The sequence below is a fragment of the Microcebus murinus genome, chromosome 11, assembly GCF_040939455.1.
Source record: "Microcebus murinus isolate Inina chromosome 11, M.murinus_Inina_mat1.0, whole genome shotgun sequence".
NCBI classification, from domain to species: Eukaryota; Metazoa; Chordata; class Mammalia; order Primates; family Cheirogaleidae; genus Microcebus; species Microcebus murinus.
The window spans coordinates 50140009-50165933 of record NC_134114.1 but is presented as its reverse complement, the minus strand read 5'-3'; the positions used below and the strand labels follow the sequence as shown (position 1 = coordinate 50165933).

Below are 25925 nucleotides of genomic sequence, written 5' to 3'. Positions count from 1 at the left end.
CCTCATTTCCATTCACAATGTTACACATCTGTCAAGCATGTGCCAATAATGTTTGTTTGTTCAAGTCTCTCTGGAGTTACAATAAAATTATGTGCAAGTTTCTAACTGAAAAGGAATTATTCAAGGAGTGGATGTTAAACAGGAATTGCAGTCGACTCATTCTTAAAGCTTTAAGAATTCATAATGAAGGCTTAGTTTGTTGGTTCTCACACTTAAGTGTGCAGTAGAATCACCTGCAGGTCTTGTTAAAACACAGATTGCTGGGCCCCATCTCCCGAATTTCTGATTCTTCAAGGCTGAGGTGGGGCTCCAAATGTAATTTTTAACACGTTTTCCGGGGGAAGCTGTTCCTGCTGGTCTAGGAGCCATACTTGGAGAATTACTGACTTAGTGACTGTAAGGTTATAAGATAGTAAGGTTAAAAGATAGCTCAAGATAGTAGAAATAGTGTTGTTTCTCCCCTGCCCCCTCTCCCCTTAGCTGGTAGGGAAAGGTAGTTAAGAGGGCACAGGCTCTGGATGCAGGCAGAATTGTGTTTGAATTCTTCCTCCAACACTTACAGCCGTGTGATCTTGGCTAAATTTATTAAACTTCTGAGCATCTAAGTTATCTCACATGAGGAATGGGAATAATAGCTTCTAGTTCATAGGGATATGATCAGTAAGGAAGACAATGCCTATAATTGGTTTAGCATATATGGTATGCTAATATGATTTATATTAATAGTAATAAATGATAGTTCTTCTTTCTTAAAGTTCTCACGTATCTTTGAAGTAGCTTATTAGACTTACCAAAATATAGAACAAAATAAAAAGCATGAAATATAAGGCATGGTTACTTTAAATAATTGGGAGGTAGTAGTATTATTTTTAAAATAAAAAAAATCCCCACAAATGAAGTACAGTGCTGACATTACCAGCCATTATTATTACCCAGGTCAAAAGAAAGCACAAAGCCTTTGAAAACATCAATACTGAGGAAGTGAGGAAAAAGTTAGAAAAAAGATTACATAGAAGCATGGCTTTGTAGCTTTTAAAAAATGAAACTCAAAACCTTCCCAGCTGTAGGAATGGGCAAGGCTGTTTAAAGTTTTAAAATCTGGTCTTGACATTCCCACCCCTTGCAAGATCGCCTCCCTTCCTAGCCTGCCAGGGTAATGGAAATTCCCACTCCTCTGGGATTAAACCGGTGTGTTTCTAGAATGCAAATTGTATTTTCTAGGAGTAATAGAGCATTAATCCAATAATATTCACTAACTCTTTCAGATTACATTGTATTAGATTAGCTAGGTGTTACCTTGGAAAATACAGTGCTTTGCCCTGAGGGAATAGGACACAGAAGAAGCTGACTTGGAGGAAAGGAAAGATGTGGAGACCCGGGTTCAGGGAGGACCCTGGGCAGTCAAGGCACTGGGGGGCAGGAGAGACCTGCTAGTTACCACCGGAGCCGCTGCCCATGCTGCCCGCTGCCCAGCAGACTTCTGGTGAGGCTTCCCAGTTCTCTGCAACCTTTAGTTCTTAAGTGGTTTATTCTAAGCCTGTGCTCTAAAAATTGCTTCTCTTTTGTGTTGAAACAGAGGAGGATGGTTTTGGCTGCAGAGTTTCAGTAGCCTCAGTTGTGCCGTCTCCTCTCCAAGCCCCTCTCCCCATTTCTAGTTTGGACAGGCACTCCTCCTAAAAGGAAGAAAAACACCATTCTGGTTGTTAGGGTTAAGCCTGGCCAAGCGGTGGCTGATTTGGGGGGCATTTAGGCTGAGATAACCCACTGAGTTTCCCCCTTCTCCACCTCTAATGGTGACTAAGTCACCTGAAGCAAACATTACATAAGCCTTATCCTAATAATCATTGGGAGAAGACAGAAAGATAAGACTTACTGAAGAGTGAGCTATGACTTTGTTTCCTTTTAATAGCTTGTGCTGACTGAGAATCTTAAAACAAATTCCACGGAACTTTTTTAGTGACATTTTCCTGGCTAACCTATCAGATGGATTAGAGCATGAGGCTTGCTTCCTACTTTAACAGCATCACATAAGGTTTGCCTAACTCCATGACAGAGGCACCCGGCATCCCGCATCACACTGTAACGTGAGAAGCCAAAGTTCCTTTTGTCGCCCCTTTCAGGTCCTCGGGCGTTGCTGCAGCCTGGTTATAACCCGCAGAGGGGTCCTGGTCCCTTCGCCTGCTCTTGGCAGCCAGTTGGCCTTACCCTTTGAATCTCAAGCAATGCCCTGTGCTGCAATAATGCTGCCAGATGACAAGGGACAGGGACAGGGCTGAGGGGGGGCTAGCTGACCTGCTTTTAGACTTCAGCCCTGCCTTGTTCTCACTTGGTAAACAGGAGGGCGCGGCCAGTGTCTTCAGCTCACACTGGGTCTCCGTTTGGAGGGCCAGCCAGTGCTGTGGCCTGTGAGGGGACCCAGTGGAGGGGGAGATGGGGAAGAGGGCACGCTGGCACTATTCACAGGGCTAAATGCTGCAAGCCTGTGTGCATAAGACTATATTAATGTAAAATATGGACATTCTAAAATACTACTACAAAAATAAGAGGATTAGAGAAATTGAGATTTCGGTGAGTCATTTAATGGCTTCTGGTGCTATTATATTTATTGATTGATTCTTTTTTTATTATATAACTTTAAGGTCCACAGCATAATGCTTTGATATACGCATACATAGTGAAATGGTTACTATAGTTAAGCAAATTAACATGTCCATTATCTCACATAGTTACCTTTTTGTTTCATGGTAAGAGTGCCTTAAATCTACTCTCTTAGCAAATTTTTAATATACAATATAATATTATTAACTATAGTCCTCCTGCTGTACATTGGCTCTCTACAACTTTGTACTCTTTGTCCTACATCTCCCCATTTCCTCTGCCCCTGGTAACCACTGTTCTGCTCTTTATTTCTATGTATATGATTTTTTAAAAAAGTTTTCACACTAAGACTGAGATCATGAAGTATTTTTCTTTCTGTTTCTGCCTTGTTGCATTTAGCATAATGTCCTCTAGGTCATTAATGTTGTTGGAAATGGCAGGATCTCTGGTACTTTTGTATTTAGATCCAAGAGTCCTCTGAGCACTTCCTAGAATAAACTTCTCCCAATCCAGGTCTATACAAAGAAACCCCATGTTATCTCTGGAAGGACCCTGAACAGTGGGGTTAGAGCTAGGGGTTAGACTCAGCAGTCTACAAGGTTCTTGCTCCTCTAAGATTTTCTGAATTATTCCAGGCTTATGAGATGAACCCTTTTTAGCACCTTTGCAGGCAATTCTATAAATGACATTGCTTACAATTGCCATACCTCCTTGAGAATGGCTCTCTGGGCCTGGAGTTACTGCAGAAATGAGCATGCATGGGTTCTCTTGGACAAATCTTTTAGAGAGATGGAAGGCAATTTGGTTGAAGTCTTCATGCACTGTGACTGGATATGACCTTTACATGCTAAGAAGGTCAGGCAGAATGTTATTGCCCTTGATTAATTCTCCCTCCAGGGGTGTCTTCTTTATTTAAAGCAGAATGGCTCATAGTTTGTCAGAAGAAACATGTTTTATAAATCTTGAAGAAAGAAAAGGTCACTGAAATGGCTTCCTATGTGCTTCTTAGAATCAAGTCTTTCTGATGACATATGTTGAATTTATGAGAATTAGTGAACATAGTTTTCAATAGAAATATTTTATTAACTGCAAGTCCAAATCCTTCTTGCCTGTTACATTACTCTTCCCAGAGATCATCTATCTCAACATCAAAACTTTTTTCAAATGCTTAAGAATAACAATGGCCATTCAGACTCTTTCTATATATAATTATTATTATAATAAGTATTTAATCCTTACAGAGTCACTATGAGGTGGGTTTTATTGACTCCATTTTGCAGATGATCAGAAGTATCTTGTCCAAGGTATCCTAGCAAAGTAGTAGAAGATTCCATTCCACTGCCCTCTGCCTTCTCTTATGTCCCTATGTCTCTGACCACTCACTTCCTTCTGCCATCTCTGGATCTCACCAGCATTAACCTAATCCTATAGGCAAACCTCTTGCTAGCTATCATGATCCTCCCAGACTTCTGTGTTTTCAGACTTTATACCTTCCCCTTGCTACTGAGGGAGAAAAGCAACTTCTCCCCAACTGTTTTGTGAACTTTCCTCTCTGGGACTTAGTTTCCCTATCTGTGAAAGGGGGATAATTCCCAGCAATCATCTCACTTGTTACCCCTTCTCTCCCACCTCAGGCAGATGTGCCTTCTCACCAGGCACTGTGAGCCCAGCCTTTGATACACTTTGAGAATTGGCAAAGCTCTGGGCAGTAACTGCACAGGGAGCCCAGCACTCAGGAAGACTTCACTTCTTATTCTAGATCTCTTTTCTGGATGTTCTTATTGTTGCTGCCCAAACTTATGGCTCAGTCATTCCTGACCAGTACCTCCAAACTTCTGTTGCTTTCTCTTTCTCTCCTACTCCTCAAGTCTCATCTTCATTATTTAGTAGGTATGTGACCTTGGGCAAATAAATAAATATAACTTCTTTGAGCCTCAATTTTCTCATCTGTAAAAAAAAATGGGTTGGTAATATCTGTTTTGCATAGATTAGTTGTAAAGATTAAATCAGTTAATATTTCATAGAAAAACACATGACAAATAGTAGAACCTTGGTCTATTTCATTTTTCAATTTTCCCTTCCTTCCTTCCTTCCTTCCTTCCTTCCTTCCTTCCTTCCTTCCTTCCTTCCTTCCTTCCTTCCTTCCTTCCTTCCTTCCTTCCTTCCTTTCTTCCTTCCTTCTGTCTCATTCTGTCGTTGCCCCAGGTAGAGTGTAGTGGCATCATCAGTACTCACTGCAACTTCAAACTCCTGGGTTCAAACGATCCTCCTGCCTCAGCTTCCTGAATAGCTGGGACTACAGGCATGCGCCACCATGCCCGGCTAATTTTTTCTATTTTTAGTAGAGACGGGGTCTCACTCTTGCTCAGGCTGGTCTCAAACTCCTGAGCTCAAGCGATCTGCCTCGCCTACGCCTCCCAGAGTGCTAGGATTACAGGCGTGAGCCACCGCGCCTAGTCCCATTTTTCTTAATTTTGGTCTTAGAAACAGTAATTTTTTAAACAGTAAGTAATCATAGATAATCTTTTCAACCTAGCCTACCTAGTCAGACCCTTGATTTTCTTCACATTTCTGCCTCCATGTACCAATGTGTGTCCTTACTCTACACGGCTCCTGGTCCCAGAGTACCCAGACCCTCAATGCTTTTGATGCTACTGGTTTTGGGGCTTGCCCTCTCTTCCTGCCACATCCTCTCTTGCTTCCTGTATCTTCTAGGCTTTCCTCCATGCCATTTGTCTATGCCCTTCTTGCTGCCATAGCCAGGTGCTGACTATAATAATACCTGCTTTTCATACCTCAGGGATTATTGTGAGGATCAAAGGGGGATGATTTAGGTGATGAAAGTGCTTTGAAAAGTAATATGGGCTGCATCATGTGGGTTATTATAATGATGATTATCACCCCTGGACTGTCTTCAGATGACTAAAAATATCCACCCAGCCTGGACTTTCTCAGCATATTCTTATCTCTCTTGGACTTCCCTACACTGGCTGAGAAGCCTGACAGTTTAAGCAACTGAAGAACTTGCTGGTAGACAGCAGTGCTGGGGGTGGAGAATGCCTGGGTAATGAATTACCTTCTTTAGGGCCCCAACGGGAAATCTGGTACCCTGGAAAGCGTTAATTTACCTCACTTGAGCGAATGCTTTAGACCCAGCAAGCATTTCATTTGCCCAGGCAGCCCATTGTGATGCTGACATTAAATAATCATTATCATTACGTGGAAATCCTGTCACCTTGGGGATTTAGAAAGTGTTTCTCAAGTCACATACACATAAGCAACCCAAATGAGCAGAATGTTCATTTAGAAGAAAGTATTTGTGAGGAAAACATTTGTTTGTAATTGTCAGCATTTGGCAAAGGCAGAGAATGAAGGAATGAAATGAACCACAGCTTTGGATTCCTTCCAGCGTTTTTTCCAATCCCGAATCATCGGACTAGGGAGGGAAGACTTCCTGTCTCAGACCGCGAGCTCGGAGGGAGGAGGGCAGGAGCCTTCAGCTCCCTCCTGCCTCAGTCCAGGAAGTCATTTCAAAGGGAGTTGTCTCCAGGGAAAAGCAAGAGCCCATTTGCCAATATTTATTTATAGTCTTACACTCTGTAAACTTGTCTTCTTTTTAAAAATTAAGAGCAAAAAAGTATTTGGGTTCTTGTTTGTTTGGACCACCTCCAGGCAGTCATATCTTTTTTCTTTATTTCTGTGCTGGTTGCTCAACATTTTTGGTCTTGATTGAATTGGTTTCATTCCTAGGCCGTCCTTTATTATTAATGTTCTTATTATTGGTTAGTTCTATGTTTGCATGTCCTTGACGATCTTTTTTTATTAGCTGTTCTTTACAGCAACTCAGTGAGGTGGATCAGCCTTACTGAATATTTATCCAACAAATTGTCCAACATTTTCTTTTGTTGGCTTTTGTTAGGATTTATTGCGACCATTTCTTTTTTCCTTTCTGATAGTCATCCTTCTGCAAGAAACTTTTTTCATGCTCTTTCTTGTGGGGCTACATGAGCCAGGGGCATGTGTCATCTGCTTTCAATTCATGTTTAGTTTCTTCCTCCCCTTCCTGGCTTTCTCACCCTCCTCAAAGTTATTGTTGCTTCTCCTGTTCATGCAAATGGTGCTCAACTAATCTAAGGCAGGTTTGAGCAGAGGGCTTCCTTTCTTATTTCTTGGCATTTGGACGCATCTCTAAGTGGCCACAGGCTGTGAGTTCTTCAGCACTAATTTTGTTTCTGAAGAGGAAGTCGCTGCTAACATTTAGTGGTGGTTTTTGCCGTTGCTGGGTGTATATTGGCTCTATGGTGAGCCACTGGGATGTCAGCCCATGAAGAGAGAGATCTCAGGGATGGCTGGGAATTGGTACTGGAACAGGAAAGGACACCAATTCTAATCAACCAATAAAATTCAAGTGTTCTGAAACCCATCATCGTCACCATCTCTACCATCAGTAGGCTTTCTGCCATAATAGTGGCCACCCTCAGCCTTGTCACCACCATTAAAAACATTTACGCATTCTATCTATGCACATATACTTAGACATCCCTGGTGTCTAGGAATTTACAAGTAAATTGGACCCTCCCCCAATACCATTTAAACTTTGAATTCTTGGTATATCTACTTTCCTTCTTCTATCTACCTCTACCTTTATATTTCTCAATGGCACTCCTATCAGATTGTAATTATTGTTGACTTGCTTCCACACCCACTGGACTCTGGACTTCCTGAGGGTAGAGACTGTGTCTTATTCCTTATCTACCAAGTACTGTGCTAGGCACCAGGAATACTCACTGGGGGGTGTGTGTCAATAATTGGTTGTTGAATGAATATCGAAAGTTCTTTTAATTAAATGAGAAAATGCTTTCATAAACTATAAAATGTTTTATAAACCAGTAAGGACTGCACAAATACAACTTCTTTTTATTATGATTACAATACTTTGTCTTTATGACAACAAAGGATAGATTTGAATCCTGTGAAGCTGGACAAGAAATACTTGATCTATCCATTTTATAAAACAAGAAGGATGGCAATCAGACCGAACTTGTAAAAGGTTAAAAAATCAGCCTTTTTTTTTTTTTTTTTTGACTGGTTTCTGATGTTGGGCTTGCCTGGACAACTGTGGGGATTGTGGGTGGGAAAATAACCTCCAAATGTCTTTAAAATTCATTTGAAAAATTCTCAGCTGCATGAGGTGTATTGTAGAAAACGTCTTAAGTGAGGTTGCACTTAATGGGTTCTGGATATAAATGGTTCTGGAAAGCTATATGTTGTTCTGTGTTGTACCAGATTTAAGCCATTGGAATAGGAGTTGCTAAAGCAATTCAATGTAGTTAGCAGTTTGAAAATAGCTAAATGCTCCAGAACTCTGTCTACTGTCCTTGCTCCATCAAACTTTGAGGCTGTAAAGAAGGAAAAAAAGTAGATTCCTTCATTTTCTCTCCCCGTCTACTATCTCATGGCATACTGCTCTAAAGTAATGCAATGGTTATTTCTACAGAACAAGCATTACAATTAGTGATTAAAACATAAGTTTTACTTATGAGTCTGGCACATTCCTGGTACTTTATAAATACTGAGCAAATAAATGAATGAATCCTTATCCCAGCTGCTCAAAAAAATTTAACATTTGCATGTAAGAAAGGCCCAGGCATGACTTTACTGGCTTTTACCCAAAGGTATCCTGAGATCAGTCAGCGACACGGGAAGAACTCTTGAGTTTGGGCCAAGTTCACCTACAAGAAGCAGCTTTTGAGAAAAGCTCAGTTCTGTTATCAATATTCCTTAAACTTTTTCAGGTGCCCTGGCAAACTCTTTTTGAAAAGCAAATGCATTGTAGACAGAAGCTGAACTGGAAAGTCAGAATGCAAGTCTCTTCCCCAGTGGGACAGCAAGAAATCCCAAATCAACTCTTTCATCCATTTTGGGGGATGGATTTATAAAAGGCTGACAGCACTTCTATGTGTAGAAACTCTAGCCTGATTGCTAGAGGTAAAAAATTCAGTCTACCAGAATTTATTTGTGTTAAATGAAGTTGCCAGGAGGCTGCACTATAGAATCCTGGCTTTCTGTGAGTTATCCTCATTACTGGTCACTATTAGAATTTGTTGACTTTTGAATCTGGTTATTTGCTTAAATCATAGCTTAAAGGCCACAGAGCCATTTTCCTTTCCTACTGCCTGCTTTCCTGTTCCTGACTTTTTACCATTGATCCTAGTTTCTTTTCTTCTTGTGCCAATCTCTTTGTTTGGCAGAAACTGGCCATCAGAAGATTTTTCATCTACTTAGTCCTTTGGCTGCCGAAGATTTAGCTAATTGGGAATTGAATGGAGGAAAAAGTCAAGCAGGGGAATTTGTGCATGAAATGGATTTTTTGTTCCTCTGAGGATTTGTTGTAAGCATATATAAAGTGTCTTTCTCACTTAGACTACCTCCAAGCGTTTTCACAAATCAATTAGCCACTGGCAGGGCAGGGAGAGTGGAGGCGGATTGCGGCATGCGGTGACAGCCAGAGACTCTGGCGGCTCTGTCTCTCTCAGGCATGCTGTCCTTGATCACTAGATAACCACAGTGACACTTCACCCCCTGGCGACTGTTTCCATTACAATCAGAACTTCGGAGCAAGGACATGGCTTTCAGGGTCTTGCTCCAGCACATTAATAAACAAACACCCACAAGGAGAGCTTGGGGAAGAAGGAGGCTGGCCATCCCTTCGAGATACAAAGCCAAGAAAAGGAAACAAAAAGAAATCAATCTTTTATTTGCTCACTTTGACTCCAGAACACTTATGTATTCTCTGGATGGTTCAGCCGTTGACTAATGCAGAATCCGAGAGTTTCTTTCAGTTTGTTAGATGAGACCAACTAAGCGCCACAAACGATCTTAATTCTGAGAGGACGGGGCTCAGAACATGAGCCCTTCCAAGCTTACAAAATAGGTGTGAGATGCCTCCTGGCAGCCACTCGTCAGGCAGAGCCCCCAGCATATGCCTCGGGGGCCTGCGAGGCACAGATTGAGGGCAGAATCTGGAGAACACCTAAACATGTGTCCAACTGAGCTGTCAGAAAAATTCCCCCTCAGTCACTCTGCAGGAACAAATGGAGGTTCTGAAATACACACATCATCTTGCCAACATGTATTGAACTTTGAGTTCCCAGCCTGTCAATAATAGGGCCAGAGGGGAAGGGAAAAGGTCAGAGGACGGGAGAACAGGGTGACCGCCGCGGAAGGCTCAAAGGGGAAGGGTGAACCCCATCCCTTGGAAGACTTGGAGGCTTTCAGACTTCTCAGCAAGCTGAGAATTTGGAAAGAAAAGTGCTTCTTATATAACAGCTGAGAACTCTTATCTCATTCTTGGGAACAAGCTGGGGGGTAGGTGGCAACTATTTTGGTCTTCTGTTTCACAGTTGGCAGAGCTGAGGTACAGGGAAAGGAATTGGTCTGTCTTAGCCCACTTAGCCAGATGTGCAAGTGAAGAGAGTTCCTTTAATGCCCATCAGTAGTTACATCCCATCCTCCATCAATGCCATTTACAACTTCTACTCTCAGCCCTCTGGCTGCTTTGCAGAGAGTGGGAATTTACAGCATTATTGAGGTCACCTGACAAACTTGGGTCCAAGACTTGACCTTGAACTCTGGCTCTTCTGCTTACTAGCTCTGCAGCCTCCGGCAAGCTATTTAATCTCTCTGCAGCCTCAATTTGCTCCTCTTTAAAATGAGGATGACAATAGCCATAGCATAGGTCGTTATGAGAATTAAAAGTGTTGGAAAGCATTTAACCTAGTGCCTCGCATAACTCAGTAAATGTTAATTGGATCTGAATTTAATGAAGAAATAAAATGAGCCCAGATTTCTTTCTCTGACTTCGTTCGATCTCAGGGAAGAGCAGGCTCCAGCTTATTGGCTGCTCACAGATTTCCCCATACCTGTGAATCTCAAGTATGTCTGCTGGCCCACCAGCATCTGGGCACCTGGGAACCTGTGAGAAATGCAAATTCTCAGGCCCCATCCTAGACTTACTGAATCAGAACATCTTCGTGGGTGGGGGAGGGTAGAAATTTATGTTTCAACAAGTCCTCCAGGTGATTCTGATATACATTCAAGTTTGAGAATCATTGTCCTATATTAATTTCAAAATGGCAGGAACAAAACACCTATGGCAACATCAGGCATAATCATTGTTACAATGATGCTGCTCTACTTTCAACTTTGACAGTTTGGGCTTAGGCATATATTGGTGGTACTCCTGTATCTATCCTGTCTTTGTGTGTTTGTTGAGAGAAGAGAAGAAGGAATTTGCCAAAGCTGATTGTCCCCCTGAACTTTTAAGACACCCTGCTTTTCCTCCTATAGGGGATGGAATTGGCAAAAGAATGCTGTGGTTCTACATGAGGATGGAGCTGATAGAAGAAACTGTCAAATACAGTCTAAAAGGACCACAGTCCTTATAAGGTTGGGATGTGCAGAGACAGAACACATCTTGAAATAAAACACTAAGGGAGGTTTGTTCTCAGACATATGAACTCTGGGAGAGATGTGAAATTTATTAGATATTCAGAGGGATGCGTAGAGTGTTGACAAGTATTGAAATGATGTTGAAACTACTTCGAAAGTTAAATATAAAGTTCAGATCTTTTAGAATTATAGAGAGGATAAACTTTTCATCTTTCTGATGAGGGTAGAAGGCTGTGTCACATGACTGATTCCTCATTTCTACCATGTAACCTCCACATGGGCTTTCGGAGATCCTCTTTGCAAGGAAGGCTACTACTGTTTCCTACTTCCTTTATGACCTGCTTCTACTCTTTTTCCACCTCTTTTGTTACTCTGTGGAAAAATTTAGAAGCCCCCACCCTTTTTTCCCCAGGGGTAAACATTGCTTTAGTTGCCTTGGCAGCACCTGACAGCACAGAATATTTAAGTCCAAAGATTTCTTATCACTCTGTAATTCAACACTCTCATTTTACCGATGACAAAGTTGAGGTCCAGAGATGGAGTCTCCTGATTCCAAGTTCGATGTTCTTTAAATTATTCTCTAATGAAAGTGTCTCCACACAGTCTGCATACTTAGTAATCATGGGTGTGGCAGGGAAAAGGGGAGTCATGGAATAAGAAGCATTCTCCACCCTAGTTTTTCAGATATAATACCTGTTAAAAAGGTCAATCTATATGTGGGTCAGTATTGTAATTTTCCACTTTTGTTTAAATAAATGAGGAATGTGATGTTTGGCCCATTTGTAATTGTACACACTAGGGAATGGTTGTAAGTCAAAACCAAACAAGTCCCAAATAGCCTCTAATCTATCTTTTTGATGAGGAGCTCACTGTTGGCGAATCACTAGCTTTTAATTGCTGCTAAAGTCATGCTGTTCACTTAAATGCAGAAGAGTGGGCGGGACCTAGTCCTTGATATCATATTAATGTATTTTGCTCATAATGTTTGAATTTCGAGAGAAAATCACTATTTTCTCCTTATAACATAGCTTTAAAATAGAAACAACATGCTCCTCTTTGACTTTGGCACTAGGAATATCAGGCGGTTGCTTAATATTCCTTACATTTTGCTTGATGTTTTTCATGTTGACATTCTGAAGTGCCCAGACAATAAGTCAAATGATTTCTTAGATGTTCAGGGAAAAGTCATACAGCCAGTACTCAATTTTTCAGGATAATGGGAAAAAACCTTGGCCTGGGTTACTTCAAACCAGACAGATCATCAGAATAAAAAAAATAGGGTGCATGTGTGTGTTTCAGCTTTATTTTCTTTCTGACTCTGTAAGGGACTATTTTGTGGTGAGGGCATTCTTGAATATTCACTGAACATTAATAATCATAATTGCAATGCACACCTATTCATTGACCACTTACTATGTGCCAGGTCCTTGTGCTATGCCTTTAACATCTCACTTATTGCTCAAAACTCTCCATGAAAGAAATTTTATCCCCATTTTATAGCCTTGGCAATGTTAAGTAATTTGTCACAGATCACATAGGAATTAAGTAAAAGAGTCAGGGTTGGAACCTGGACTGTTTGAAAGAAAAGGGGAGGGAGGATTTAGGATGGCTGAAAGGTTGGATGAGGTCAGGAGATGCTTGGGGTAGGCCTATATGACAGCAGTCTTAGACTTGAACTACTTGGGATTTTGAAATGAAAGACACCTCCACTCTTGTGCTGCTGCTACCCTCCCTCCAACCATTTTCTACACAGCAGCAAGAGCAATCATCTTGAGATGTGAACTGGAAAGAGTTGATGCCCAACTTTGACAGTGGCTTCCTATTGTGCTTGGGATAAAATTCAAAGTCCTTGCCTTTGTCTAAAAGGTGGTCACAAGTGCTGTCATTTGCCATCCATACCCCCTTGGGACTTGTACATGAAGGCTTGGATAGCTTTCTAGAGTAATCATCTGAAACTCTTCACCTGAGGTTTTCTGGCTACTAGCAGGGCAGGCAGAAAGTCCTTGGTAGTTAACGCCCCAGGAGCAGGACTCAACTGGTGATGGGCAGGAGTTGGTGAATAAATACCCCACTGTCTTGTCCCTCAAGTGGTAGAACTCTAAGGTGTGCTCAGTGCAGTCTCCAGAGGCACCCCCGGGAGGGAGCCCCAGTTGCCCACAGTAATAAAGTGCTTGCTAACACATCGTGTATTGTCTTCCTTCCCTCCCTGTCTCACTTTCCTGCTCCTTTCTTGTACTTCCTCCAAAATAAACCACTTGTATTCACATTCTTGCTCATGGTCTGATTCAGGGGAACCTAACACAAGCCAAAGGTCATGTTTGAGCTGTCCTCTGCCCACCTCTCAAACCTCACCTACAGCCATTACACCCCACAAACTGCTTTCCAGCCACATTGCTCTCCTTTACGTTTCTCTGAACATTCTAGCCTTCTTGGTACGTTGTGAGGTTCCTTTTAACTGAAATGTGCAGTTCCTATACCTACCAGGCCCAGCTCCTTATCTGTTTGGCTTCAACTTAAATGTTACCTCCTCAAGAGGCCTACCTTGATATCCTGGAAAAGAGCACATGGTCCTGGAGTAGGCTATTGGGCTCTCCTTGCTTTGGCCCCAAGCAGAGCCGTGTGTGTGGTGAAGCGATGGCCACCTCCTGCCTCCCTGTTTGATCTCCTACCTTCTCTACATCCCCAGCCTATGCTGGGTCAGACTGGGCCCATTCCCTGTGCCACTTGGACTTCTCTTGAAAGCGCTTGGGTTTATCTGAGGCATCAGGGTTAAGCATGAAGTTTAAAATAGGAGGAAAGAGTGACAGCATGGCTGATAGGAGAGCCATGGAGGCTGGGTATTCAGAAGGTCTGACATATATCAGATAAACCTTTGAAGTTAAGGACATATCCTGTGAATCCAATTCTCAGTGTCTTCTTAGGCCCACTGAAGAAATGTCCTTAAAGTCCTATACTGATTTCTCTCATGAATCTTTGTAAGGGGTTGTTCTTTTATTTGTTTAAAGTTGTTTTTTGTTGTTGTTTTCAAGTAAGAGGAATGAAGAAGAAATTATAGACACTCTTATATCTGTGCTTTCCATTCTCTTGCCAAATAGGCTAGTAACCAAAGGTACATTTTTTTTCTTTTTTTTTTTTTTTGAGACAGAGTGTCAATTGCCCAGGCTAGAGTGAGTGCCATGGCCTAGCTCACAGCAACCTCAAACTCCTGGGCTCAACCAATCCTCCTGCCTCAGCCTCCCAAGTAGCTGGGACTACAGGCATACGCTACCATGCCCGGCTAATTTTTTCTATATATATTAATTGGCCAATTAATTTCTTTCTATTTATAGTAGAGACAAGGTCTCACTCTTGCTCAGGCTGGTTTGGAACTCCTGACCTCAAGCAATCCACCTGCCTCGGCCTCCCAGAGTGCTAGGATTACAGGCGTGAGCCATCACGCCCGGTCCAAGGTACATTTTTATGTAACTGTTGTTTTTCTTTTTAAAGGATCTCAGAAAAATTTTTTGAGTGGATTAAGAAGAGGCTGCCCCTCTCGGTGGAGGCTGCCTGCTTGTACATGTGCAAGGCCCACATGGTGGCCCCTGCTTTTCTTTCCAAGCAGGACCAACTTGTCCGATTAAGGAAGGAACCTGAGTCTAGGGATGGAGATATGGTGGCTGTACCACCAACTCTTCTAACTTCTGAGAAATGGGCTTTTAGACCTAACACCAATCCTAAGTATTCTGGTTTGCCATTTTTTTCCCCTTCAAGCTAGATTGGATCATGAAATATTAATGCCAGCACTAGAAGCTTGCTATGATCTAAATGTTTGTGTTCCCCTAAAACTTGTATGTTGAAACCTAATCTCCAGTTCAATAGTATTAAGAGGTGGGGGCCTCTAGGAGGTGATTAGGTCAGGAGGGCAGAGCCCTCATGAGTGGAATTAGTGCCCTTATAAAATAGGCTTAAGGGAGCTCATTTGCCCCTTCTACTATGTGGGGATAGAGCAAGAAGGTGCCATCTATGAACCAGGGAAACAGACCCTTGCCAGACACCAAGGTGCCTTGATTTTGGACTTCCCAGCCTCTGGAACTGTTGGAAGTGAATTTCCATTGTTTATGGGCTACCTAGTTTATGGTATTTTTGTTGTAGCAGACTGAGTGGACTAAGACAGAGCTCTAGAGAGTATGAGTGCCATTCTCTCATTTTATCCAGGAGAAGACTGAGGCTTATGGCCACTTAATAGCTTATTCAAAGCCACATTGCTGATTTGTGACACATTTAGGATGAAAGCAGGCTTAATGTCATGGGGAAATTCTTTTAAACCACTGACTGTCTAAAAGGTTCTTGTAATTCTTAGGAAATTTACTGAAGCACAGGGTTGGGGGGAGGCTGTTGATGAAGACATTGGAAAATTCACCAAAGGGTGGGATCTGATGAAGATGTTTTAGGAGCAGTGGCCCTAAAAGGAGGTCCCTTTGTACATTTTTACTTTGGGGGTCTCAAAATTTAAATATTTGTCACTGAATGTTTCTCCCTTTGAAAATGTTTCCAGAATTATAGTGATTACTTGTAAACATGGAGCTCAATACTGATATGTGGTAAGAATTAATGTTGACCCCAGGATCTTATTCAAGGTAGGAATGCTTTGTTCTTGCCGGTTTCAGAGCCAGTGGTCTTACATCAATGTTATCAAAGGCTTCAGCTCACCGTCATTTGAACATTCCTTCCTTTTTTGTTATAGCCTGAAATAACTCAATGACTAAGGAATTTCTTTGGAAAAAAAAAAAGACAAAATGAAAACAAACACTTTGTCTTTTGGAATAAGTTAATCCTTACAGAAGAGTGGTAAAATGAATATGAGTTTGGATCTGTGGGATCATTATTATGTAATAAAGACTGAATTCACCATCTCTGGGATCAAGTGAAATTGGGATTAAAATCCCTTCAACAATAGATATCTACCCATTCTGTGGCCTGTACACCTCCTGCTACCCACATCTGCTGCACACTACAGAAACATTGTCATTAATTTAATCATCACATTCTCATTGAACACAAATTTCATTATGCACTGAGTTATTAACATTCTATAACTTCAAGCAGGAAAGATTCTAAGAGCTTGTATTCACAAACAAGTTGTCTGAAGAAATAAAATCAAAAGAATATGGAATTCAAATGAATATGAACAACAACCTTCATGGAAGATGGCGGATTTTGTTTGTTGCATTGTTTCTGTAATAGGACTAATAGTTTGTGCTGAATAATTCATGCTATTTTACCCAAACCCCTTGAAAGTGCTGGCATATCTCTGAGGGACAGCTGGCTGAGGTTATGGGACAGACTGTTGCCACAGACTTGAATATTGCCGAATGGCCTCTTGGGGATTTTTTTTTTTTTTTTTGGTAGTACAGTGTTTGAGAGTGCTAGCTATGGAATTTAGCAGACGTGGTTCAAATTCTAGCTCTACCCTTTGACATGGGCAAGAGATCTGACTTCTTTTACTCTTGTTTTCCTCATTTGTAAAATGAAGGTAAAAAGCTATCCTCATTGATATATATATATATATATGTATATATACATACATATATATATATATATATATATAGAAACAAAAATTTCATTGTTTTAATGAAAGCTTCTTTTTAATGAGGGTGAGTCTGGTTAAAGGGAAGATTACTTTTCTGTTTAATGCCTTGGGTTTGGGTGTGAAAGTCTAGGGGCAGGAATTGAAGGGTAGGTGCGTGCTGGGGGAGCTCCATTGTTTTTAGAAAAGGATGAAGGGTGGAGTGAGGAGGATAGAAAAGAGGAGGGAGACAAGAGGAGCCAGAAAAAAGGGGTGAGGCAGGAAGGCAATGAGGCCACTGAATCAGCAAGCTGGTGGTGGCAGGCCAGAGGACATTTTAAGAACCATGGTGTTCCCTGATTTATTGCTGACTTGTTAAAATTGTATGTGTCACTGTTAAGTGAACCCTTCTTCATTTTCCATGTCCTCAGCCAGTCTACTTGTCTTCCCTTACTCTTGGTCCAATGTTTGGTAAAGTCATCCAAGCTTACTATTGTATTGTGTATTGTGAAAGGTTTTGTGTGTGTGTGTGTGTGTGTGTGTGTGTGTTATATAAGTGGAAGGTGGGAGAGTTGTATGTCTGGATTGGTGAGGTGAGACAGGTGCCAGGAGACAGAGATCAAAAGAATGGAAGCCCTTGGGAATTTGCAGAAGGTTGGTGAAGTCTCAAATTTTCATAGGTCTTGGTGGTTCTATATAAGCTGACTAATTATCAAGGGGTAGGCTCTAACTGACATGTGAATGTCATTAGATAATATTTGATGAGCATTTACTCTGCACCAATTGTTGATCTATGAACATTGTATGCATTTTCTCCTCCCATTCACTCAACAAATACTTAGTAAGTGGCAAGTTTAATCCTTAAAAGTATCAGAGTACCACAATTAGCCCCATTTTATAGATGAGGTAACTGAGCTTGAGAGAGGTTATGTACCTGGCCTAAGGTCACCCAGCTAATATATTAATATATATTTTGAATCCAGACCTTGAGGTGAGGTATGTCTCATTTCAAAGCCCACTCTTTAATTGTTAGAATAGATTGCTTCCCACCGTGCTGTGCTGCTTTGTGCCACAAAGAGTGAATAATGAAAGTTGATGCTTAGCCTTCTTGAAACATAGTAGGTGATTTGAATTATGTTCCCTAGAAGCAGAGTCTTATTCAAGGGATTTATTAGGGAAGAGCTCTTAGGAGAAGGAATATGGGAGAAAAAAGAATAGGGCAGGTGTGATGGTTGATTTTATGTGTTGACTTGACTGGACTGTGGGTTGCCCATATATTTGGTTAAGCATTAGTCTGGGTGAGTCTATGAGGGTATTTCTGGATGAGATTAACATTTGAATCAGTAGACCGAATAAAGCAGATTGCCTTCTCCAAGGTGGGTGGGCCTTATCCAATCCATTGAAGGCATGAGTAGAACAATAAGGCAGAGTATGAAAGAATTCACTCTCTTTGCCTGACTGTCTTTGATCTGGGATGTCAGCTTTTTCCTGCCTTTGGACTTGGACTTGGACCAGAACTTACATCATTGGCTTTCCTTCAGACTCACGCTGGAACTATACTATCAGCTTTCCTGGGTCTCCAGTTTGCTGACTGCACATGTTGGACTTCTCAGCCTCCATAATCCTGTGAGTCAATTTCTTATTCTCTCTCTCTCTCTCTCTCTCTCTCTCTCTCTCTCTCTCTCTCTCTCTCTCCCCCTCTTCCCTCTCTCTTTCGCCCATGTTGGTTCTGATGCTTTGAAGAACCCTGACTAATATAGCAGGAGAAAAACCTAAGCACAGATATCGTCTTAGGAGACATTAGCTTCAGCCTGATCTCGGGGAAGCTCTAGAGTATAAATTACACCACAGACTTGGTTTCACTTTGAGGCCAGGAGCCAGCCTTAATATCCCTGAGTTAGTCAATTCATGGCTGAGGGCTGCTCTGAATGTGCAGCATGAACAGTGAGGCAGCTCCCTGGAGAAGAGGGCATTTGTGAGTTCTCTGCTGACCCTAACAGCAACTGGGAGACAGTAAAGAAGATCTGAACTGGGCACCAATAGCACCCATCAGCCAGCAATTAACAATTAGCAGCCAATATTATGTTTGAATTTATTTCCCATCCAATAATACACTAACTTAAAGGAAATAAATCAGAATACAGAAAAAATTGTTAGCAGTCTTCCACTCCAACATATACATTGTTTTCCCCCAATCTGTGTGTGTCCATTTTTAAAACCTAGGTATAATAATAAAATAAAGTTTTAAAATTATTAAAAATGCAAAAGGAATAATGCTCATTATGAAAAATTCCAACAATATAGAAGGATATGGAGTAGATATTGGTCTTCCTTAGCCATCTCATTCTTTTCTTTTCCCCAGATGTAATCCCTATTAGCAACTGGTATGTAACCTTTCAGACTTTTGACTCTGTATGTGCAGATATACTTACACATACACATATACACTCCCCAGTGGGATTTAATGGGATCTTATTTTGCATATTGACCCAGGACTTGCATTTTTCACTTAACAATATATCTTGGAGACCTTCGCATGTCAGTACATATAGGTCTTCCTCATTCTTTTTAATGGTGCTGCATAATTTTGCTGGCATGAATACATCATAATATGTTTAACTATTTCCCTATTGAAAGAAAAAGGTACCCCCTTTTTTCTTTCATAAATAATGCAGTAATGAACTAGATAAAACTGTGTTGTGCTTTTATTATTTAACTCCATGTTGCTGCACAGTCATAATTACTTTAAAATTGTACCATAATGGTCTATCAAATTAATGTATCATCATTTATGTAATGATCTCCCTACTGCTGGTTTCACAGGCAGCAGTATATGTTTATATATATATTGATATATACCAAAATACATCTATATATAACTATATATAAAAATATATATGTATATATAACTATATATATGTACATGTAATTTTTCCCCTTATTTTGAATTATTTTTTATTCTCAGGAGCAGGATTAGTCAGTAGATCAACTCTACAAAGCTTTGTCTCCTTTGTGTTGTGCCATCTATTAGACAGCTTCTGCATACATTGCATGGATCACTATATTCCATTAATCATAAATACAGGTAACCCTGCTATGAGAGATGCATTCTCAGGAAATAGGTCCCAAAGTCAATGAATGAAGGTATAGTTTTCACTTTGAGACCTGTGCTGAATGATTGTAAAAATGCATTCTAATTACTAATCTAATGCTTTTGGCATTTACCATTCATACATGCAAGTTCTTATTAAATTTGAAACCAAGAGGTGAATAGGTAAAGGTGGGAAGATTTGAAGTATTGGCATTTCTCAGGCAGAATCAATTCAGTGGTACAGCAACAATCTATGTAATGAAAATTAGTAACTATATAAAGAACACAGTAATTTACACAAACAATCACAGAATAACTGGTGGTTATACACATTCAGGAATAATAATATTATTATTAATATTTTTATAGCTATAGTAACATTAATATTACTAAAGATAAAATTTGAGTGCTACTATATGCCAGGCATTGTTCTCAGTGCTTTACTTAACATATGTTTAATTCCCACAGCAATTCTTTGAAGTGGGTCCTTTCATATCGCCAGTTTGTAGATGAGGAAAGTGAAGCACAAGGAGGTGGGGTAACTTTAACTCGCCCAGGTCTTCCAGCTTATAGAGGGCAGGGCTGGGATGTGACAGCCTGGTTCAATCACTGTGCTCTATTATCTCTTGTTAAATAATCATCTAATACCTTCTTATATGTTTGATTTTCAACAACGTAGGTATTGTTCAAGGGAACAAGTAATAGGCAAGATTCTGAAATTCTGCACAAAGAAAAAGAGCTACTAGCTGAACTGCCTTTTAAACAATCCATACATGACCCAGAGGCTGTCAGTTTTGAGGAGAGGTGTTCACAGAAGAAAATTTATGGGTTTTAAACTTATTTTGAGTTCCAAGGGAAGCCATAAAATTATTGATGTGACTGTACGTTTTTCAGAACAGATGACTTAGATAATGAGAGACTCCTGATAAAGAGATTTCAAAGCTAAAAATACCAATTCTGCATTTCACATATCTCACGTGGGAGGGAGATTTCTGAGAGAGCAATATCTTTCTTCACCACTCCCTTCCAGATGGCTGCCCTATATGGAAGTGAGTAGGTAATGGTGTCTTGTTACAGCAAGAAAAACCGTTGTGGGGAGTAAGTGAAGGTGGGAAATGGGGAACATGCCTATTAAAAAATAATATTCATACTCAGTGGCACTATAGTCATAGAAGGGCTATTTTCTCAGAGCCATTTGAATCTGGAAAAGGGCAAGACATTGTTGGACTTTTGTGAGATTTCCAAAGAGCAAGAAATTAATAGGACAAAGTATCAGCTGTTTAACCACTGGGTCAGAAATGTTTATGCTGTCACAGCTCACGCAGGTTTGAGATGTCATCCAAAAATGTAGGAATCCATCCTATTAGAATCTCTTCTCCATTTGTGGTTTCTATGTGCTCAGAGAAAGATTTATTTCTGACAAATGAGTGATAATATCTAAAGTCATTAGTAATGATAGTCTAACACTCTGAAATGCTTCTTGGAAGAGAGAAATTTAATTAGATGCTCTTCCTTCTGTAGTCAGAGCCTGAATTAGGCTGGTAGGCTGCCAGCCCAGATATCCCTTGCTTCTCTTCCTATAACCATAATAACAATACAACTTCAACACATCTAAACTATAACTGGCACCCCCAGAGAGTTTGCTTATAAGAGAAAATCCATCTACCTTTTGCTTATATGTAGTTCCACTCTTACCGTCACCACCATTACCAGCACAGATGTTTGCCACAGGCTGCTCTGCTAAATGCCTTAAAAGGATGGTCACATTTAAAAAAAATTATTTTATATTTTTAATTGATAAATTATAATTGTATATATTTATGGGGTACAATGTGATGTCTTGATACGGGCATTCAATGTGGAATGATTAAAGCAAGCTAAACAATATATCCATCACCTCACATACTTATTTTTTGTGATGAGAATATTTAAAATCTACTCTGTTAGCAATTTTGAAATATACAATACATTATTAATTAACTATAGTCACCAGGCTGTGCAATAGATGTCAAAAACTTATTCCTTCTGTCTCACTGAAGCTTTGTACCTTTTGGCCAACATTTCCCCATCTCTTTCAGCCCCCACTCTCTGCATCTGTGAATTCAACATTTTCAGATTCCACATGCAAGTGTTTGTCTTGCCATATTTGTGTCTTTGTGCCTGGCTTCTTTCACTTAGCATAATCTCTTCCAGGTTTATCCATGTTGTCAAAAATGGCAGGATTTTCTTCCTTTTTAAGGCTGAATAGCATTCCATTGTTTATATGCCACATTTTCTTAATCCATTCGTCTGTCGTTGGACACTTAGGTTGATTCCGTATCTTGGCTATTGTGAATAGTGCTGCAAACAACAAATATATGGAAGGATAGCCCATGTTCAAGATCATCCATGTTTAATCTTCACACAATCATGGGTGGGAGAGTAGCCAAAGCCCCAGTTTCAGTGCATGTGGGAGGGGGCTCTGTTTTTCCTGAGGGGCTCATTGGCTAGAGGGGAGCTGGCTCAGTGGGCTGTTAGAGCCACATTTGGCCTTTAAGATTTCCTTTCAGTGTGCATCTTTTTGGTATTTCCTAGGATTTTTGTGAAAAATGTTGGCTTTCCTAGGCATTCAAAATAATTTTTTCAAAGAATGGGGTTTCAAACATCAGCATTTTCATAAACAGCTTTTCTTAAAGGGTTTCTAGCTCTTCTCTGGGCAATCCAGGTATTAAAAGAAGGGATTCTGGATATTCTATTCCTGCTTTGCTTGGAGGTCACAGCTTTTCTGTAGAGGCAAATTTCTTTGTAAAAAAATTTAATGGATTTAGGGAATACAGATTTATATTGTATAGTGGAGTCTGGGCTTTTGGTGTACCCATCACCCGAGTAGTGTATATTGTACCCCATAGATAATTTTTTATTTTGCTCCCACTTCCCTCTCCCCCATATAATGGACATTGTGAATCTCCAGTGTTCTTTATACCACTCTGTGTGCCCTTGGGGAGCCATAGTTTAGCTCCAACTTATAAGTGAGAACGTGCAGCGTTTATTTTTCTGTTTCTGAGATACTTCACTTAGGATAATGGCCTACAGTTCCATCCAAGTTGCTGTAAAAGACATTATTTCATTGTCTCTTATCACTGAGTAGTACTCCACGATATATATATATATATAACACATTTTGTTAATCTACTTATCAGATGATGGGCACTTAGGTTGATTCCATACCTTTGCCATTGCGAATTGTGCTGTGATAAACATATGAGTACAGGTATCTTTTCTATATAATGATTTCTTTTCCTTTGGGTAGATACCCAGTAGTGATATTACATGATCAAATGGTAGATCTACTTTTAGTTCTTTGAGAAATCTCCGTGCTGATCTCTATAGAGGTTGTACTAATTTACATTCCCACCAACAGTGTATACATGTTCTCTTTTCACTGCATCCATACCAACATCTATTGTTTTTTGACTTTTTAATAATGACCATTTTAATTGGAGTAAGATGATATCTTATTGTGATTTTAATTTACATTTATTTCTCTGATGATTAGTGATGTTGAGCATTTTTGCATATGTTTGTTTGCCATTTGTATATCTTCTTTTGAACAATGTCTGTTAATGTCATTTGCCCACTTTTTAATGGGGTTGCTTTTTTTGTGCTGAGTTATTTGAGATCTCGTAGATTTTGGATATTGGTCCTTTGTTGGACACATAGTTTGGAAATATTTTCTCCCATTCTGTATTCTTTTGATTATTTCTTTTGCTGTGCAGAAGCTTTTTAGTTTAATTAAACCCCATTTGTCTATTATTATTTTTAGTGTATTTGCTTTTGAAATCATAGTTATAAATTTTTTTACCTAGTCCAGAAGAGTTTTTCCTAGGTTTTCTTCTAAAATTTTTGTGGTTTCAAGTCTTCCATATAAGTCTTTAATTCATCTTGAGTTAATTTTTGTATATGGTAAAAGATACAGATTAAATTTTCTGCATATGGCTATTGAATTTTCCCAGCACTATTTATTGAGTAGTGTGTCCTTTTCCTGGTGTATGTTTTTGTTTGCTTTGTCAAAGATCAGTTGGTTATAGATATATGTTTTTACCTCTGGGTTCTTTATTCTGTTCCATTGATCTGTGTCTACTTTTATGTCAGTATCATGCTCTTTTGATTACTATAACCTTGTAGTATAAGTTAAAGTCAGCTAATGTGATACCTTCAGATTTGTTCTTTTTGTTAGGATTGCTTTGGCTATTCAGGCTCTTTTTTGGTTCAGTATAAATTTTAGAATTTTTTTTTAATTCTGTGGAAAATGATATTGGTATTTTGGTAGAAATTTCATTGAATCTGTAGATTACTTTGGGAAGTATGGTCATTTTCACATATTCATGCTTCCAATTTATGAGCATGGGATGTTTTTCCATTTGTTTGTGTTGTCTATGATTTCTTTCATCTGTGATTTGTAGTTCTCTTGGTAGAGATCTTTCACCTCCTTGGTTAAATGTATTCCTAGGTATTGTATGTTTTTTGCAGCTATTGTAAATGGGAATGATTTCTTGATTTGGTTCTCAACTTGATTGTTATTGATGTATAGAAATGCCATTGATTTAAAAAAATATATAACTATATCTACTTTTAAATATTATGGGTACATAGTAGTTGTATATCTTTATATAGTGTACATGTGATGTTTTGATATAGGCATACAATGTAAATTAATAAAATCAGGATAATTGGGGTATCCATCACCTCAGGCATTTAATATTTCTTAGTGTTAAGAACATTCCAATTCTACTCTTTTAGTTAGTTTAAAGTATACCATAACTTATTATTGTTTAAAGTCACTTTGTTGTGCTCTCAAATATTTTTCAATCTATCTAATTATTTAACTGTATTTTTGCATGCATTAACCATCCCCCACTTTATCCCCTGCTCCCTGCTACCCTTCCCAGCCTCTGATAATGGTCATTTTACTCTCTGTCCTCACGAGATCAATTTTTTTTTTTTTTAATATTTAGATCTCCCAAATGAGTGAGAACTTGTGAGATTTGTCTTTCTGTGCTTGGCTTATTTCACTTGACTTAATGTTTTCCAGTTCTATCCATGTTGTTGCAAATGGCAGTATTTCATTCTTTTTTTGTGAAATGTGATTGATTTTTGTAGGTTTATTTTATAACCTGAGACTTTGCTAAATTACTTTATCAAACCTAGGGTTGTTTTGGAGGAGTCCTTAGGGTCATATAATTGTGCCAGGCGTGGTGGCTCACACCTGTAATCCTAGCACTCTGGGAGGCCGAGGTGGGAAGATTACTTGAGCCCAGGAGTTCCAGACCAGCTTCAGCAAGAGCTAGACCCTGTTTTTACTAAAAATAGAAATAAATTAGCTAGACAATTAAAAAACATAAAAAATTAGCTGGGCATGGTAGCACACATGTAGTCTCAGCTACTTCAGAGGCTGAGGCAGGAGGATCACTTGAGCCCAGGAGTTTGAGGTTGCTGTGAGCTAGGCTAACACCATGGTACTCTAGCCCAGGCAACAGAGTGAGACTGTCTCAAAGAAAAAAAAAATGATCATATCATTAGCAAAGAGAGATAATTGACTTCCTCTTTTCCAATTTGGATGCCCTTTATTTCTTTCTCTTAACTGATTTCTCTGGGACATCCAGTACAGCTGAGTAGAAGTGGTGAAAGTGGGTCTCCTTATCTTATTCCAGTTCTTAGGGGGAATGGTTTCAACTTTTCTCCACTGAGTATGATGTTGGCTGTGGGCTTGTAATATATATAGCTTTTATTATTTTGAGGTATATTCCTTCTATACCTAGTTTGTTAAGGGTTTTTAATATAAAGGGCTGCTGGATTTTTTCAAATGCTTTTCTTCTGCATCTATTGAGATGATCATATGGTTTTTGTTGTTAATTCTGTTTATGTGGTGAATCACATATATTAACTTGCATATGTTGAATCATCCTTGTAACCTTTTGATGAAACCCTCTTGATTATGGTAAATTATCCTTTTGATGTGCTGTTAGATTTGGGTTGCTAGTATTTTGTTAAGGATTTTTGCATCTATGTTCATCAGAGATATTAGTCTGTAGTTTTTTTGTTGTTGTTGTTACATCCTTTCCTGGCTTTAGTATCAAGGTGATACTGGCTTCATAGAATGAGTTGCGGAGAATTCCTCCTTTTTGATCTTTTGAAACAGTTTCAGTAGGATTGACACCAGTTCTTCTTTGCATGTCTGGTAGAATTTAGCTGTGAATCCTT

At 39.7% G+C, this 25925-nt stretch overlaps 1 long non-coding RNA gene across 1 annotated transcript in view; it reads left to right on the top strand.

The window, feature by feature from the left end:
- Positions 1-1018: 1018 nt before the first annotated feature.
- LOC142873733 (uncharacterized) overlaps positions 1019-25925 on the top strand; it is a 56409-nt gene continuing 31502 nt past the window's right edge. Inside the window, exon 1 of the long non-coding RNA XR_012921689.1 lies at positions 1019-2568. This is a non-coding gene — a long non-coding RNA (uncharacterized LOC142873733). The remainder of the gene's footprint in view (positions 2569-25925) is intronic.